The sequence below is a fragment of the Mustela nivalis genome (assembly GCF_964662115.1).
Source record: "Mustela nivalis genome assembly, chromosome: 19".
NCBI classification, from domain to species: domain Eukaryota; kingdom Metazoa; phylum Chordata; class Mammalia; order Carnivora; family Mustelidae; genus Mustela; species Mustela nivalis.
Window position 1 is genome coordinate 31,357,010 of NC_139038.1, and position 15,712 is coordinate 31,372,721.

At 56.6% G+C, this 15,712-nt stretch overlaps 1 protein-coding gene across 1 annotated transcript in view; it reads left to right on the forward strand.

Annotated features, from left to right (window-relative positions):
• The first annotated feature begins 1,669 nt into the window (after positions 1-1,669).
• EMP2 (epithelial membrane protein 2) overlaps positions 1,670-15,712 on the forward strand; it is a 30,874-nt gene continuing 16,831 nt past the window's right edge. The window contains exon 1 of the mRNA XM_082714145.1: positions 1,670-2,741. The gene's annotated coding sequence lies outside the window, so the exon portion shown is untranslated. The remainder of the gene's footprint in view (positions 2,742-15,712) is intronic.

Here is a 15,712-nt window from a genome sequence, read left to right on the forward strand (position 1 = left end):
CATTTTTCTGGGAATAGCGGGCCTCCTGGATGTATATTCTGCTTATGGAAAGGGCAGGAACATAAGAAGGCAAGCCCTGGTGCCTAAGCACATTCCCAGCCTTTGCCTGCATGTCCTGTCTGTTGAGAATCCCTTTGGCCAAAGCCTGTCAATGGTGTAGCTCAAGGTCAAGTGCGGGGGATGTATGCTCTGCTGGTTGTGAGGCTGGGGAAGTCAATGGAGCAGATGCTCATTCCCCTCCCCATCCCTCCCTGTACTGCATTGAGGTTTCAAGCTTATGGAAGCACCTGGAATGGAAACCCAAGTGGGTAAAGGCAGGTCTCTGCCTCGAGTCTCACTGGAGAGCAAGGACTGTATCTAGAGAAACCGAACAATGCGGCACAGGCAACAGGTGATCACAGGCAGGCTAGGTGGGGCTCTGGAGTGGCTTTGGGAACAATAGAGAGGAGCAGTGGATCCACTCCTTTCTCTGGGTCCTGGAGAGGCTCTCTGGTGTCTGGCCAGGTTCTTCCCACCGCGAGGCACGCCCCACCGCACCGGCGGGCGCAGGGGAGGTGGTTTGGATGATAACGATACGGGGAGGAGGCACCTCCTACCTTTGAATCAAAGTGAGAGCCAGTTTCCCTTTCCTGGCGATCTTGCAACGATTCTGAGGACAAGGGGAGTCTCCTTCAGGGCTAGCGAGTCCCCGATACCTCCCAGGCTGGCTGATAGATCCCAGGTTCACGGACCCTTTCAGGCCACAGGATTTGGCTAGGATATACTAACATTGTTTTTTTTGAGGGGGGGGGAGGGGGGAGGGTAATGTTTATGTCTGTTAAGCTTGTCCTCTCTGGTGAATGGCACGGGTGTCCTGTTTACTGGGATGTTAAAGGTCTTCCTTTTGAAATAAATATAGCTAAATAAACAGAGTTGATTTAAAGAAAAAAAAAATAAGTGAATGCTTGTTCACGCGCCATGTCTGGTAGGGCAACAGGGCAGGAATGACGGCTTGGCCATGGTTAGTGTTTGGTAAATAGTGATGTGGTGGGAACAGAAGAGTGGGGCTTGGCCCTGTCCCTCTGGGTTCAAATCCACCCTCCACGTGTCCCATGGGGCTCTTGGCAAGTGCTTTAAGTAGCTTCTCTCCTTCAGTTTCTTCATGTGTTATATCGAAGGTAATGTTTGCAAAGTGATGGGACACAGTAAACACTCCCCAGAGGGTAGAAACCCACCTGCCCCAGCCCTTACCCGGACTGTCCATTCTGCAAGAGGCTTCTGAGTTCCTTCTGTCCTCCAGGGGGCCATGGGACGGCAGGTTGTGCTGCCCCTGCTGGTGCGTGGGCCCCTAACCTGAGCCTCTTCTGCAACAGCCAGACCCCATTCCCCTTCCCTTTTAAAGGCAGGGTCTCAGTTCAGAAGACTGTCTTTCTGGCCCTGCTCCAGCCCTCCAGAAAGTCCCCTGCCTGGGGGATGGCGGTCTTGAGCAGCCAGTAAATTCCTGAATTCACAGAGAGATAACAGATCAGCCACTGGAGCAGCTGGGGAACCTCAGGACCCTGGGGGGTGGGGTGGCCCTTTAAAGGGGGACCCGGATATCCTAAGGATCTCTAATTTTCACCCAGGGAGGCTTTTCCCATGCAGAGCTTCCCAGCAGGATTGAAAAAAGAGAGGCATCAGACTATTTATTTTTAAAGATTTTAATTATTTGTCTGAGAGAGTAGAGAGCACAAGCAGGGGCAGAGTGGCAGGGTGAGGGAGAAGCAGGCTCCCTCCAGAGCAAGGAGCCCAATGCAGGGCTCGATCCCAGGACCCTGGGTCAGGACCTGAGTGGAAGGCAGCCGCCCAGCCATCTGAGCCACCCCAGTGTCCTGCACCAGCCAATTTAAACATGGCATTCCAGCCCCACCAGCTAGTGCACAATGAATTAGTTACTTCCTAAAGGTGTTTCTGATTCTCTCTTCTGTAGCACCATCTTCTGCCTTGTATTTCGGGGTGTATCCATATAGCATTAACCTGTTAAATTAAAGGCTTAAAATACACTGTCCCGTTGTGGCCCGGCTTTGGAATTTCTTCGCTTTTTCCATATACTGACCGCTGCCTCCCCTCCACGGATGGGGCTTGGGTCCCTCTGGCCTCCTTCCCCATTCAGCCCCCCCCCCCCCCAACCTCCAGAGCACATGAATCCTCTCGGTTTCCAAATGGAGAAACTGAGGCGGGACACGTGAAAGACAGGATCACGAAGAAGAGCGCCCGAGAAGGGGTTCTGAAGCAGGGAGTCGGATTCCAGAACCCTCGGTCTCCACCCTTACGGGAAGGAAGGGAAGAGAAGAAAGGGGGAACCTTGGGACCAGGGAGGGGGGGCAGTGGACACCCGTCAAAGAGGGCGCGGGGGAGAGACTCCTGGCTCGAAGGAGCGGCGCTTTTCTCCCTCTTTCCCCAGCCCCGCGACCGACTCCGCCCCAAACTTGGCGCGAGGAAAGCGGGGAGGCGGCAAGGGGGGACCGGGGGCGCTCCCGGGGCTGCGGCCTTTCCCGCCAGCGTCCCCCTCCCGCCTGCCGCCGTCCCTCCCACTCGGCTCTCCCTGCCCCTGACATCACGCCCCGGGAGGCGGGATCCGGGAAGGAGGGGACTCGGGGAGGAGGCTCCGCGCCCCGGCGAGGGAGGAGGGAGAGCGCGCAGTCCCAGCCCAGAGCTTCAAAACAGCCCGGTGGCCGCGCGTCGCGCCCCAGCCCGTCCGTCCGTCCAGCCGCCAGCGCCTGGTGAGTGGGGTTCGCCCTCCCCGCGTGGCGCGCGCAGGGCGCGGGGGCCCCGTCGGGGGGCTGCGAGCAGCGTGCGTCCTGGGGAGCGGGCCGCGAGCCCCCGCACCCACGGAGGGAGGTCTCTGCCTTTGAGGGGAGGGAGGGAGGAGCCGAGGCCCATCCGTACCGAAAACCCGCCGGTTCTCCGCCAGACGACCAGGGCGCGGACGTCCCCCCGTCCCGGGCGCCGAGTTCGCCCCGGACCCCGAATTCCACCTCCCCACCCCCGGACTGCTTCCTGCGCCTTTTGCGCCGAGGCGGGCGGGAAAAGTTTGGGGAGGAGTCAGGGCGGCTCCCCTCGCCCCCGCCAGCCGCGCTCCGAGGGCTCTCGGAGTCCAGGGCAGTCCGGCGTCGCGGGAAGGTCCCGGGCACCTCGACGCAGGGTCCCCAGCCTCACGGAGCGGACGGGACCGGCGGGTCCCCTCCTCGGCCCCGTCGGCGGCTCCGTTGCGCCCCCCAGCGATGAGGAGCAACTTCCTTAGGTCTGGAACGCTGGAGGAGTCTGGGGGCGCCGCTGGGATGACTGATTCTCGCTCCCCACTCTGGTTGGGGTTGGGGGGTGTTTGAAGACCCCACGCGTGGATTCCAGAGAAAGGGGAGGCCAGAGCTCGTGTATAGAGGGATTACACACTCTCCAAATCCAGGGTCCTAAACTTCACCCTAGGGAGGTCCTAATTTGGGGCTGGCAGGGGAACCAGGGGCCCGTGCAGGGTACTTGGATAGGACAGACACCCCGCAGGGCAAAGAACCCAACGCCTTATTTTGGAATGAGGCAGACAGCCCAGTTTCAGGTTTGGGAAAAGCTTCACTACATCCTCCCAAAGATGGGGGCGGGGGGGGGGGGGAGGTGTGTGGATCTTTACCCTTGGCTGTGTCTGCTGTGGAGAGACCAGCCTGAAAAGGTATGCACAGAGGAGAAGTGAAGGGTTTGAAAACCCTGCAGCCCAGATCCTGTGTGATCCCGCGGATGGCACTGAGGAGGGCACATTCGTAGGGACAGAAACAGAAACTACAGGTTACCAGGGCCTGGGGCAGGGGGTGGGGAGTTGTTGCTTACTGGGTCTGGAGTTTTTGTTGGGTGAGAACATTGGGGATGTCGAGAGAGATGATGGTTACGTGACGTTTTCGATGTATTTAATGTACATGAAATCTACAATTACAGGTGGTTCAATGATTGATAGGTTATGTATATCATACCACAATTAAAAAAAAAAAGTCTCCAGTGCCCTCCCTGCTTCCAGCTGAATTAGTAAGGAGTCCCAGAGGTACTGACCGCTACAGGTCACCTCTGCCCAGAATGTGGCCTCAGTATAAGGAAGTGGAAGGAGGCTGAGGACGGGGCAGGAGCCCGGGTTTCCCCAGGAGCCAAGAAGGGACCAAGATGAGAACCAAAGCTAATGGAGCATTTGCAGGGCCCCTGGCAGTGTGCAGGGCACCCACACTCTCCCCTTCTGGAAGCCTCACCCAGCTGCCTCCATCCCCACTCCCAGGTGGCAGGTGGGGAGAGCCAGGCTAGAGACATGAAGTCAGTTTCTCAGGATCACTGAGCAGTAAGTACCAAGAGCCAGACTTTGAACCCCCATCAGCCTCTCCCCAGCCTTCCCTTTATCCACCTGGCAATGCCCTGGTGGGCTTCCTGGAATGCGGGGGAGAAACTTCTGGAGAAAACCAGGGCTCAGATGCCCAGGGGGGGCCTTGGCAGATGCCAAGCCCACAGCGGAGGGAGGGGCCTGGGGGTGGCAGGAAGGCGTCAAACCTGTTTTCCCACTGAGGGATTTGTGATCCTCGGCCTCCACCCCCGCCAGGAATTGGGGAGTGGGAGTGAGAGTCTGAGAGCCCGCCACATAGCCTGGAGCCCCCTCTGCCCCCAAAGCGGGGAAACTGAGATCCACGTAAGACCTGGGGACCGGTGTTGGTGGTGGAAGGCACAGAGGTGGCCAGCCTGGTGGGGACGCTCTGGGGCGGCCGCTGCAGCACCCCGCCCGGGGGGTGGGGTGGGGGAGAGGTGGCACCGTGTCTGGCTGGCGTGGTCCCGCGTCCATGGCACAGCTCACGAGGGGCAAGCAGGGCCCCCGGCATGTGACTGTAAGTGCAGGACATATCCGCTTGGTCACCCCACCCTGCACACACGCGTGTTTTTAAGGCCCTTTCTTCCTGGAGTGGAAGCAAAAGTTTCGCCTAGGTTTCCTTTCTCTGCCTTGCCTGTGCTATTCGAGGCGGAAGCTCAACCCACTTGCTTGTGCGCCCAGACTCTCCATTTTACAGCAACAGGTGATTCAGAGGTTGAATTGGCCGGCCGATTTTCATCCCTGGGGACTCTCCTGTCCGGCTCTGCCGCCTTCCGGGTGGATGGGGAGCCCAGCAGAGGCCAGCCCTATGCCATAGTAAACTCGGCCAGACACGACCAGGAGGGGAAGTCTGTCGAGACAAAAATACAGAAATGCCCTTCCAGGCCAGATGGGATGGCGTTGGATTGTGGCCACTGTCCAGCTCCGTGGACAGCTGGGGCCTCTGACACAGGCCACAGAGAGCTGCAGAGCAGGGTGGTGGCAGCCATCCCTCAGAGGGGTGACAAAGGGAGGTTGGGGTCCCAGGCGCTGGGACTGGGGAGCAGAACCCTCCCGGAAGAGGCAGGTGAAAGTCTGTGATGAGCCTCCTGGGAGGAAAAACTGGCTCTGGACGCATGACAGGGCTTAGGAAAGTAGGCAGTTGGCATCAGCAGCTGGAATTGGGGACAGGAGGCAGCTGGTGCTGTGGACAGACTAGAGGCCTGACTCTTGGAGGTTGGCTTCAGCTCCTCCGGGGAAAGGATGGGGGTGGGGTTCCCAGGGTTGGCAGGAAGATGAGGCTCCCCTCTTTGCCCCAGGAGGGATGGAGTCTGGCTTCCTGCAGGAGTTACCCAAAGAGGGCAAAGAGTGGAGTCGTGTTCAGATGCATCTGGCTTTCGTTAGGGACAGGCCAAGGGGGGAGTCTAAAAATATCAGAGCCTGAGCTACCACCCAGGGAGAGAAAGTGCTGCGCTCGTAACCTGATACCCGGGGTGGGGGCTGAGGGGGTGTCTCTGACGCAGGAGAACCAGCGGAGCTCTGTTCCAGTCACTTGGGCTCTTCCAGGCAGCCAAGCCTTGGGCGGAGGCCTGGGGTGAGGCCTGGCTGTAAGAGCTCTATGCATTCAGGCCAGCCATGGGCTAAGATTGGGGGGGGGGGGGGATTTTAAGGGCGTGAGAACCTTAGGAAGTCCCAGTCTGACAATGAGAGACCCACAGTGGTGGGGGGGGGGTGTCACCCAAGATCACCCAGGAGGTTGGCAGTAGAACCGGGACTATATCTGGATTTAGGGACTCAGTGTCCAGGAGCCCAGTGGCTTAGGACTGGTCCTTGGGGTTTCAGGCCAGGTCCCCAGGGTCAGGGTCCCACTTGGGATGCTAGGTTTCCACGCTTACGTACTAATGGGAGCAAGATGGGCAGGAAGCCATGCTTAGGTAGTGGGTCACTTCCCACTGGGCACTGGGTCACTCTCGGGCACAGCTGCAGACTCTGGAGATGTTGGCCCATCCTGGGGTAGGATGTAGCGAGGAAGGGGACTGGGGGCGAACCGGCTAAATGAGTCCCTCCCTCTTTCCCCTTTGAAGACACTGTTGGTTTTGTTCACGCAGTATCTCGTCTACCTAATGAGTCGTCATTAACTAGAATAATTGAATTGCTCTGGCCCTCACCGTCCTTGGGAAGCAGGGCTTCTGTTGACCTAAAAAGGAACTGAAGTGGCCCACACTCCCGCCCCCTGTGGACAGGTTGGATGACCTCAGCTTCTAGAAGCTTCATCGTACTCCTAGGTGTAGAGCTGGGGAAAGGGTCACCAGCGTGACATTCAGCATCAAGGTGATCTGGAGAAATACACGCGTGACTTCATCAGCTGTCGCTATGGAGGATGGAGGGATGGACCGCTCAGTCCTTCAGTGCAGACTCCCGTAGAGAAGGCACTTTGAAGACTTCCTGCTCTGGCGCTTCTGATCACCAGCTTATGTGGCAAACGGCCTCCCCTTAAAAATAAAAATAATAATAATTAATTTTAAAAATTTGCAGTGGAGGGTGCCTGGGTGGCTCAGTGGGTTAAAGCCTCTGCCTTCAGCTCAGGTCATGATCTCAAGGTCCTGGGATGGAGCCCCGCATCGGGTTCTCTGCTCAGCAGGGAGCCTGCTACCCTCTCTCTCTCTCTGCCTGTCTCTCCGCCTACTTGTGATCAATTAATGTCTTTTTCTCAGTTGGTATTTTGAAAAAAACATAAACCACGCCCAGACCCATAATATCCCAGATACTTTTGGGTAGAGTGAAACTAAAGTGGATGCTTTCAACTTTAAAAGTTTTTTTTTAATCCTTCTTCTTCTTCTTCTTTTTAAAGTAGGCTCCATGCCCAGGGCGGAGCCCAATACAGGGCTTGAACTCATGACCCTGAGATCAAGACCTGAGCTGAGATCAAGAGTCGGACTCTCGACCGACTGAACCGCCCAGGCGTCCCAACTTTAAAACCCTTTAAGTAATTGGGGGATTTCATGAATCAGCGCGGTGACCCGGGGCAAAAATCTTAGGTCTGGAGTGACAGACATTTCGGAGTCAGCATAAGGGACAGAATAGTTCACACACTTAAGACAATGTGTCCGATCCAGGAGCAGCTGTGAGCTCTTTGCCCAAGCTTCTCCTCTGCAGAGACACCCTTGTGTTCCGCTCCTAGCCCCCCAGCTTCCCAGGGAGTCTCTCCATCTTTAGGGAGGGTCATTTTGCTACTGAGATGACCTTGGACGTTGTTCTAGGTATTGGAGAAGTTGGTGCATTGATGAAGACAGAAGCGGTTTGCTTGATCTCGGGGAAGGCTGAGGGAGAGGCTGGCTAGCCCGCTTTCATCTCGATGGGTGTTATTGAACAGCTCTGTGCAGGGAGCAAAGGGAGATCTCCTCTCTTTAAAGGAGGCTGCCGTCTAGTGAGGGGACCATGAGTGCAAGGACACGCGTGCCGGGAGCCGGGTCGAGAGATGAGGTTTCAGGGAAGCCCGTGGTCGCGCGGCAGGTGAGGCTTTCCTGCAGCCTGTAGGACAGGAGATGCGCCAGCAGCGATGGCTGGCGGTGGGTGTGCAGCCGGGCACAGAGAAGAGAGGCAGAAGATGCTGGCAGGGGCGCCCACAGTGCAGGGCACGCGGAGGGAGGAACAGCAGTGGAAGGCAGGCACAGAGGGACTCCAGGCTCATCCACACCACAGACACTAGACCCAAGAGCTTCCTCCGTACCTGAAATTCAAGAATAGTAAAATGTTCTTCCCTGAATTCCGCAAGTGGCTTGCGTTGTGCAGCTTTGGGGGAGGGGAGCTTTAGGAGCTGGGGGGTGGCCTGCTGGAGGCTCTGCGGGCAGAGCAAGGGGTCGGGGTCGGGGCTGGGCAGTCAGCTGGGGGCTGAGGTCATGGGGACTTAGCCCTCGAGGTGCCCTTGGGACATCCTGCTGTGAACGCCACGTGGGTGGGATGGGTTTCCCGTCCGGGAGCTGGGAGCAGCAGAAGGGGCGACAGTGAGGACGGTGGCTGCAGTAGGGCCATTCTGAGAATGCCAGCGAGGTGTCCAGGACCCCGTGGGGGCTGGGAGTCGGGAGATGAGACGGGCATTCAGAGACACACAAGGACCCAGGTCTGGACCTGTGTTTTCGGCCGGAATCTGAGGGTAGGAGAAAATGACTTCGATGCTGCCAGTGTTGTCCGGAGCAAGAATAATAATTAGCAGCGCTGTTATTACAGGATCTGCAGGGCGCAAAGCAGTCTCCTGGGCCGTGGGCTTTATAGCCTTTATCTTGTTTAAAATGAACAACAACCTATGAGGTAGGGACTGTCATTATTCCCGTTTATAGATGGAAGAGTGGAGCCTTAACATTTTTGCTTAAAACCACCAGTGGCCGTGTCTGGCTTTGAATCCAAGCCTCGTGGACCCCACAGACCACGTTACAATTGATGTATCCCGTCTCTTCCCTCTCTTTACAGCATCTGTGTCCTCTTGAAATAATCCTGGCCTTTGGGGCCAGGAAAGCTCCTTTGTTACGGATGTTCTGCTGGGTGTCTGGGAGGTGGGCGCTCCTCCTCCAAGATTAGCCATCTATGCCACCAGGGTCCCGGGCATGGGCTTGCTGCCCCCCCCCCAACCTGTCTCATGGAGGACAGATCCCTCTGTCTTAAGGGAGGCGACAGCTGGTGGACGCAGGGACCGCCATCTGTTGAGTTCTCCGGGTACCCCCGGCATCCAGCCCAGAGCTAAGTACGCAGTAGGGACCCGGTAAGCTCTGTCCCATGAGAGAGAGAGGCACCTGGCATCTTGGGCTCCCTGCATCTCAGCCGGCCCCAGGGGAGGAGTCCCAGAAGGAGGGCCCCCTGGGTGGGCGGGGAGCCAGCTCGGGGCTGCAGGGAGTGAGAAGGGAGGGGAGAGATTTGGGAGGGTGTGAGGGATTAACTGGGGCCGGGCAGCTGTTCTCTCTCCCTCCCGCAGCTGGCTTTGCCTGGAGCCGGGTCAGGCCCGGGTGGCACGGTCAGCGTCCATTTATATCGATGTGACACGGGGTCACATTCTTCCAGGCCGGAGCCCGAAAGTGGCTTCATCACCGCCACGCCCAGAGTGTGGTCTGCACACCCACGGGCCTCTGGCGATGGTTTCTGCAAGCACACAAGCAGGCGTTCAAAACTGGGGTGTGCTCACGTTTATTTTAAAGTGGATTACTGAAATGTCAGTCCCTTGGCAAGGGGTACTGATTTCCCTTTTATGGAGTAATACCCATTTAAAGATTCAATCGATCTAAGCTAATGGTTGTAAAGACAGTGCCAGGCCACGTGGAGTACAGGCATTGACACACAGGGCAGGAATGAGAGCGGCGGTGTCCTTGCACCGTGGGGACCCATGCACGTGCCCTTTCCTCCGTGGTAGGCACCTCCCCCCCCCCCCCGATGCCATGAGCTTTGGCTGCTGACGATACACAGCTTCCCTTGCTCCAGAGAATTTCAAGAACCCCCACCCCCACCCCTCTGGAGGCACCCGGAAGGTCATGCTCCCGGCCTCAGGGCTGGTGGGCCGCACCCCAGGGCATCCCCCCAGCTGTGTCCCGGAACTTGGTCTGAGCCCCGGCCCAGCCTGTCCCATGTGGGCTGCTCCCATCTCTTGGGCATTGCGAAGAGCGTGGCTGTCAACATTCACGTCCCCATCTGGGCATGGGTTTTCCCTTCTTTTGGGTGAATCCCTGGGAGTGGAATTGCGGGGTCCCATGGTAGCCGTAGTTGCATGAAGAGCCACCAGACTGTCATGCAAAGTGGCACCAAGTGGCTTCATCTTGTCATGTCCCTGCCGGCTGGCCCCTTGGGAGCCTGTGCTGGTGAGGCGCCTATCCATCTCCAGCAGGTTCCCAGGGGCTGAGGCCCTTAGACCCATCGAAGGCTCTAGAACCGGCTGGTCCAGCTGAGTGGGTGGAGGGGGGTGTGTATGGAAGGAAGGGGGGGCGCATGCTCTGCTGGCCCCTAGGTAAGGGCTACCCAAGCATTTCTGTGTGACTTTGGGTGGCTCTGGACACAACGTTCAATGGTATTGAAGCACTTTGTGAGAACGTGGTCTCCTTTTCAGTTCTCTTTCAACGGTTCTGATTCCACCGCAAGCACATCTTAGCTGGGGCTGACATGTTCCGTGCCTTTCCGACCTCATGTGTCTTTTTCAACCAGACAGAGCGGGTCCCCCGCTCAGCCCTTTGACAGACAGCAGCATCGAAGCCAGAACTTGTGGGCTTTTGTGGGGGGCGGGGGGAGAGGTATTTATTTCCTCAATCAATCTCTATTTGTGGCAAATGATGCTGATTTTCCACTTCAGCTTTTAAAAACACACTTATTTCTGTTAGAGAGTGGGTTTATTTAAGGACCAATAGGTGGTAGAATCCCACTGCCCACCTCGAGAAGGGGACAGGCAAATGAAGTCTCGGAAAAGCTTGTTCTGAATTGTAGGGCCCAGTAATCAGATGCAGGGTCGGGAAGCAGTGAGGTCCCCAGTCCCGGGACATGTGCGGATGGGAACTGGACGCTGGGAGAAGAATGCAGGAGGGGGCAGGCGGAGGCCGCGTGATGACCCAGCGCCTTTGCACTGAGACTGCGTGAGTTCGCGATTCTCATCGCTTGGAGTCAGTTTCCCAATTCCACGGCTCGACGGTGTCATAGCTGCAGACGCCACGTCATCAAAGGTGCCCCAGTCAGAAGGGCAAGGGATTTGGGGGATGGCTTTTCCTTCACAGCCCATCCTCCGCCCCCCCGGCACCCGGCATCCTGGCGGGGAAATGGTACTCTGCCATTCCAAGTTCATGGCCATGGCTCACTCCCCAGTTGGCTCAGCATCTACCCTGATCTTGAGTCTTTCACAGAGGGACTCTCTTCCTGTCCTTCTCCCTCTCCTGACCCCCCAGTTAAGGGGCCTGGCCTGCCAGCTCTCAGGTTAATGAATCTGTATGGGTGGGGAACCGAGATGGGGAGATGCAGTGCTGGTCAGGGTTTTCCAAGAAACAGAACGAATTCAGGACGGGCATCTGGAGAGAGAATTATTTTAAGGAATTGGCTTACATCATTATAGAGGTTGGTGAGTGCAAAGTCTGCACAGTGGACTGGTGGACTGGAGACCTGGGGAAGAGCTGATGCCGCAGCTCGAGTCCGAAGGCCATCTATGGACTGAATGCCTTCTTGCTTGGAGAAAGTCAGCCTTTCTGTTCTATTCATGCCTTCACCTGATGGGACGAGGCCCACCGTGGGTGGGAGAGAGGATAATCTGCTTTTCTCAAAGCCCACCAGTTTAGACGTCAGTCCCTTGCAAAGAACACCGTCACACAAATACGGTGGCTCAACACGGTGGACACACCCAACTGACGATCACAGCTGCTTTAGGGAAAACAGACGCATAGCATGACATCAAATAGAACCCCTTTAAAATCATCCCCTTTTAAGAGTTGCCTCCTCGCCTTCCAAGGAGAAAGTCTCAGTGCTGTGCTGGCCTGTCTTTAACACTTCCCAAACACATGTGACATCCTGCTTCAGCAAGAAGAGACAGCTGGCCTTGGTCATGAGTTTTCAGTGGCCACTGTTTCTAGCTGGGCATCTGATCGCGTTGTTTTGTTTTCATGGTGGTTTTTTTTCCCGGCACCCTCGATTAAGGGCAGGCAAGGCTGACTTTCCATGTGAGTCTTGGTCCCGGGTCTCCTTTTATAAAGATGTGAGCTTAAAAGGTGAGGAATCCTGTCGGAGCAAGTGGGGGTATGGGGATATCTTTGGGATTCTGAAGGCGGAAATAGGAGTGACGGATTTGGGGAAATGGACCCAAGCCTGGTGGGTTGGGATGGTGCCCGAAATATCCCCTATTGGTCTAAGGTTCCTCCGGCCTGGTGAAGTTGTAGGAAGTGATTTCTGGTCCCGGACTTGCCAGCAGAATGCACTTACGGAAAGGACAGCTCCTGGTCACTTAGGAGAGATGACAAGGCTGTGATCATGAACGCCACTGATCCCCCAGGGATTGCTTGAAAGGCACTGATACAGACTGCTCTGTGAAGGAGAACACAGCCCCAGCCTAATGGCTGTGAGGATGCGTGACGCCCTGTGTTTGACACCTGCTTCACCCCTAGCCACCGAATCCAAATCCGCCTCACCCCCAGGCTGACACGTGAGCCCGCAGGGACACCACCAACCCTCTCTGGGCTGGGGTGTGGGTTTGCTGGGTGGTGTAATTACAGGGAGCTCCTCAGATGACAGCAGCCAGCAGGGAGATCTTTAACTGAGGGCTCAGGCATGGTCATTGGCAGAATGGCGGCTATTAGCTCCTCTGCAAAAGCTGCCCGAACTAGCAGATATTCAACAAATAGTTGCTGAGTAGCCTTGGGCTCTGGGCGTAGGAACATGGGTAAGGCCTGATCTCTGTCCTTGAGATTGGAATCTGTTAAAGCGCTGTACCTGTTAGCTGTTGCCGTGTAACAAGCCACTCTGAAACATACTGACTTAAAACAGAAAACGCTGATTCAGTTCACAATTCTGCAGGCAGGCTGTGCGGGCTGGGTTCAGCTGGGCTCCCTCATGTGTCTGGGGTAGCTGGCGGTCGGCCCCGGGGCTGGCTGGTCCAGCGTGGTCTTTTGCCAGTAAGGCTCCTCTGGGCTCTGTGCAGTCTCGTACCCTCTAGCAGGCCAGGCCAGGCTTGAACCTGCGGTCACTGAGCAGAGAGATTGGAAGCGTGTGACGCCTCTTGGCTTCAAGTCATTTCCACTGCCTTTTATTGATAGAAGAACTGACGAGGGCAGCCAGGGTTCAGTGGGTGGAGAAATAGATTCCACCTCCCTTTTGGGGGGGATTAAGATTTATTTACTTATTTAAGAGAGAGAGAGCTTGAGCAGGAGGAGCAGAGGGAGAGGGAATGTGGGAGCACGACACAGGGCTCCATCCCATGACACCAAGATCGCCACTCAAGCCGAAACCCGAGAGTTGGATACTCCAACTGACTGTGCCCCCCAGGCACCCCTGGATTCTCCTTCTTAAGATTTTATTTATTTATTTGACAGAGAGAGATCACAAGCAGGCAGAGAGGCAGGCAGAGAGAGAGAAGGACGCAGGCTCCCTGCTGAGCAGAGAGCCCGATGCGGGGCTCGATCCCAGGACCCCGAGATCATGATCTGAGCCGAAGGCAGCGGCTTAACCACTGAGCCACCCAGGCGCCCCTGGATTCTCCTTATTAAAGGGAGGTTTCGATTTGCAAAAAATTTGTTAAAATCTTTTGTACTCGTGAACCTGAGGGATGTCGGTGGGCATTCTTCTTTTCTTGTGATGTCTTGCCTGCTTCTGGAATCAGGGTCGTGCCGGCCTCGTAGAATGAGAGCGCGTGTGTGGGTGTGGTGGGGGAGAACCCGCCCCTTCGATTTTAGGGAGGTGTTTTTTTGTATAGAGTTGGTATTATTCTTCCTTGAATGTTTGTCAGGATTCACCAGTGAAGCCATCTGGGCCTGGAGTTTTATCTTTGGGAAGGGGCTCCCAGCCCTCAATAAGTATCTCTTTCTCCTTCCAGTACTAAACTGGAGAGAAATGTCTAGCTCTGTTTCTGCTTCTGAGCTCTCCAGCTCCTTGAAATCTGGCCCAGTGAGCTGTCCCTTGGACACATATTTATTGGGCACCGTTTACAAACTGGGGACTGTTCCGACTACTGGGAGGACCGTCTGTGCACCACACAAGGGGTCGGTGGCAGGGGAAGCGAGAACACGCAGGTAAACAATGACAGCGACAGTGTAGCATCAGGCCAGGACAGGTGCTATGGGAGAAGAGTAGAGAAAGGCTTCAGTTCACGTCCGTAAGATTCTCATCAGCAAGTTTGCTCAACGCCTTCTTCTCTGATCACTCCTCTCGAGGCTTCCGCTTCTGCGTCCCACTGTCTGTTCTAGGTTTTCTCCCCATCTGGTGCCCCCCTCCCCAGTCTTCTTCCCGGTACAACTGCATACCCCACCTGCACGCCCATGATTGGGGCGGGGAGGCTCTGCTGGCTGCTCCTGTTCTCTCGCTCGAGGGAAGGTCCTGCCCATATCCCCACTGCCGGGGCACATTTCCACATTGTTACGAGACTTGGCTCTCCCAGTGGGCCGTCACGCTCACCCTTGCCCAGCAAATGTGTTCCTCCTGCTCCAACCCACGCACATCAGGGGAACCAGCATCCACTGTGCTCGCACCGGGGCCCCCGATCCCCAAACCCAGTGCCAGGCTTTGTGACTCCTCTGGAGAGCTCCTGCTCTTGTATCTCACCAAGGACCTGCCCCTTTCCTGCCTGCTTCTCCTCCTCCTTTTTTTTTTTCTTCTTAAGATTTTATTTATTTATTTGTCAGAGAGGGTGCACAAGGAGGGGAAGGGGCAGAGGGAGAAGTAGGCTCCCCGCTGAGCAAGAAGCCTGATGTGGGACTCGATCCCAGGACCCTGGGATCACGACCTGAGCCGAAGGCAGATGCGGAGCCGACTGAGCCACCCAGGCGCCCCCCTTTGCCGCCTCCTAACCCATCTTCTGACTGTGGAATGCGTTCCTTCCCGTGGCAGGTCTCACTATGTTCCTCCTCAAGAGCCTTCTGCCCCTCCCCGCGGGCCCTAGGACAATGTGCAAGCTTCCAAGGCCTATGACGCTTCTGGCCCAGCCCCAGGCCATGCCCTGCACACACCCTACTCACCCTTGTGCTGCGCGGCCTCGGAGCACGCCCCTCCCCATGGCTCTCCTGCCAAACCGCCCGTGCTCCCCTTGGAGACCCAGCTCAGATGTCACTTCCTCGGTGAAGACTCGGATGCTGTCCCCGTAGGGCTGCTCCCGCTTCCTCCGTGTTCTCACAGCACGCCTGGCATCATGTCACCTCGGCTTATGTACCCACCCGCCCTGGTGTTCTTCACCGACCAGGCCGCGCCCAGGGGACACGGGCCTGCCTGACTCTTCTGTGCATCACCAGGGGCCCGGGACATGGTGGATTCTCGATACGTGCTTGTTGTGGGAGTCATCATTCCATTTTAAAAACAGTGAGCGAAAGGCTGGGGTTGGAGCCCGGTTCTGCCACCTGCTAATTTCACGATCTGGGCAAATCCTCCAAGTTCAACTTCTAGGCTGCAAAGGGGATCATAGCCCGTGCCCACCCTTCTGACGGGGGGCTGTCACCTCACTGACACGTGTTGACCCTGCGAACTGTGAAGAGAGGTGCTTTTAGCCTGGGGAACTCTGGGTGACCTGTGCCTCACTTTGTAGGGCCTAGAGTAAAGCTATGCAGTGCTGGCCAGCATCCAGAGCCACCTGTGGCCCCGGGATCTCTGACCTTAAAGGACTGGGACCCCAGGACAGAGAATAAATTCAGATTTCAGGTGGGCAACGTGGTAGTTTCTCTAGTGCCAGATTGCCTG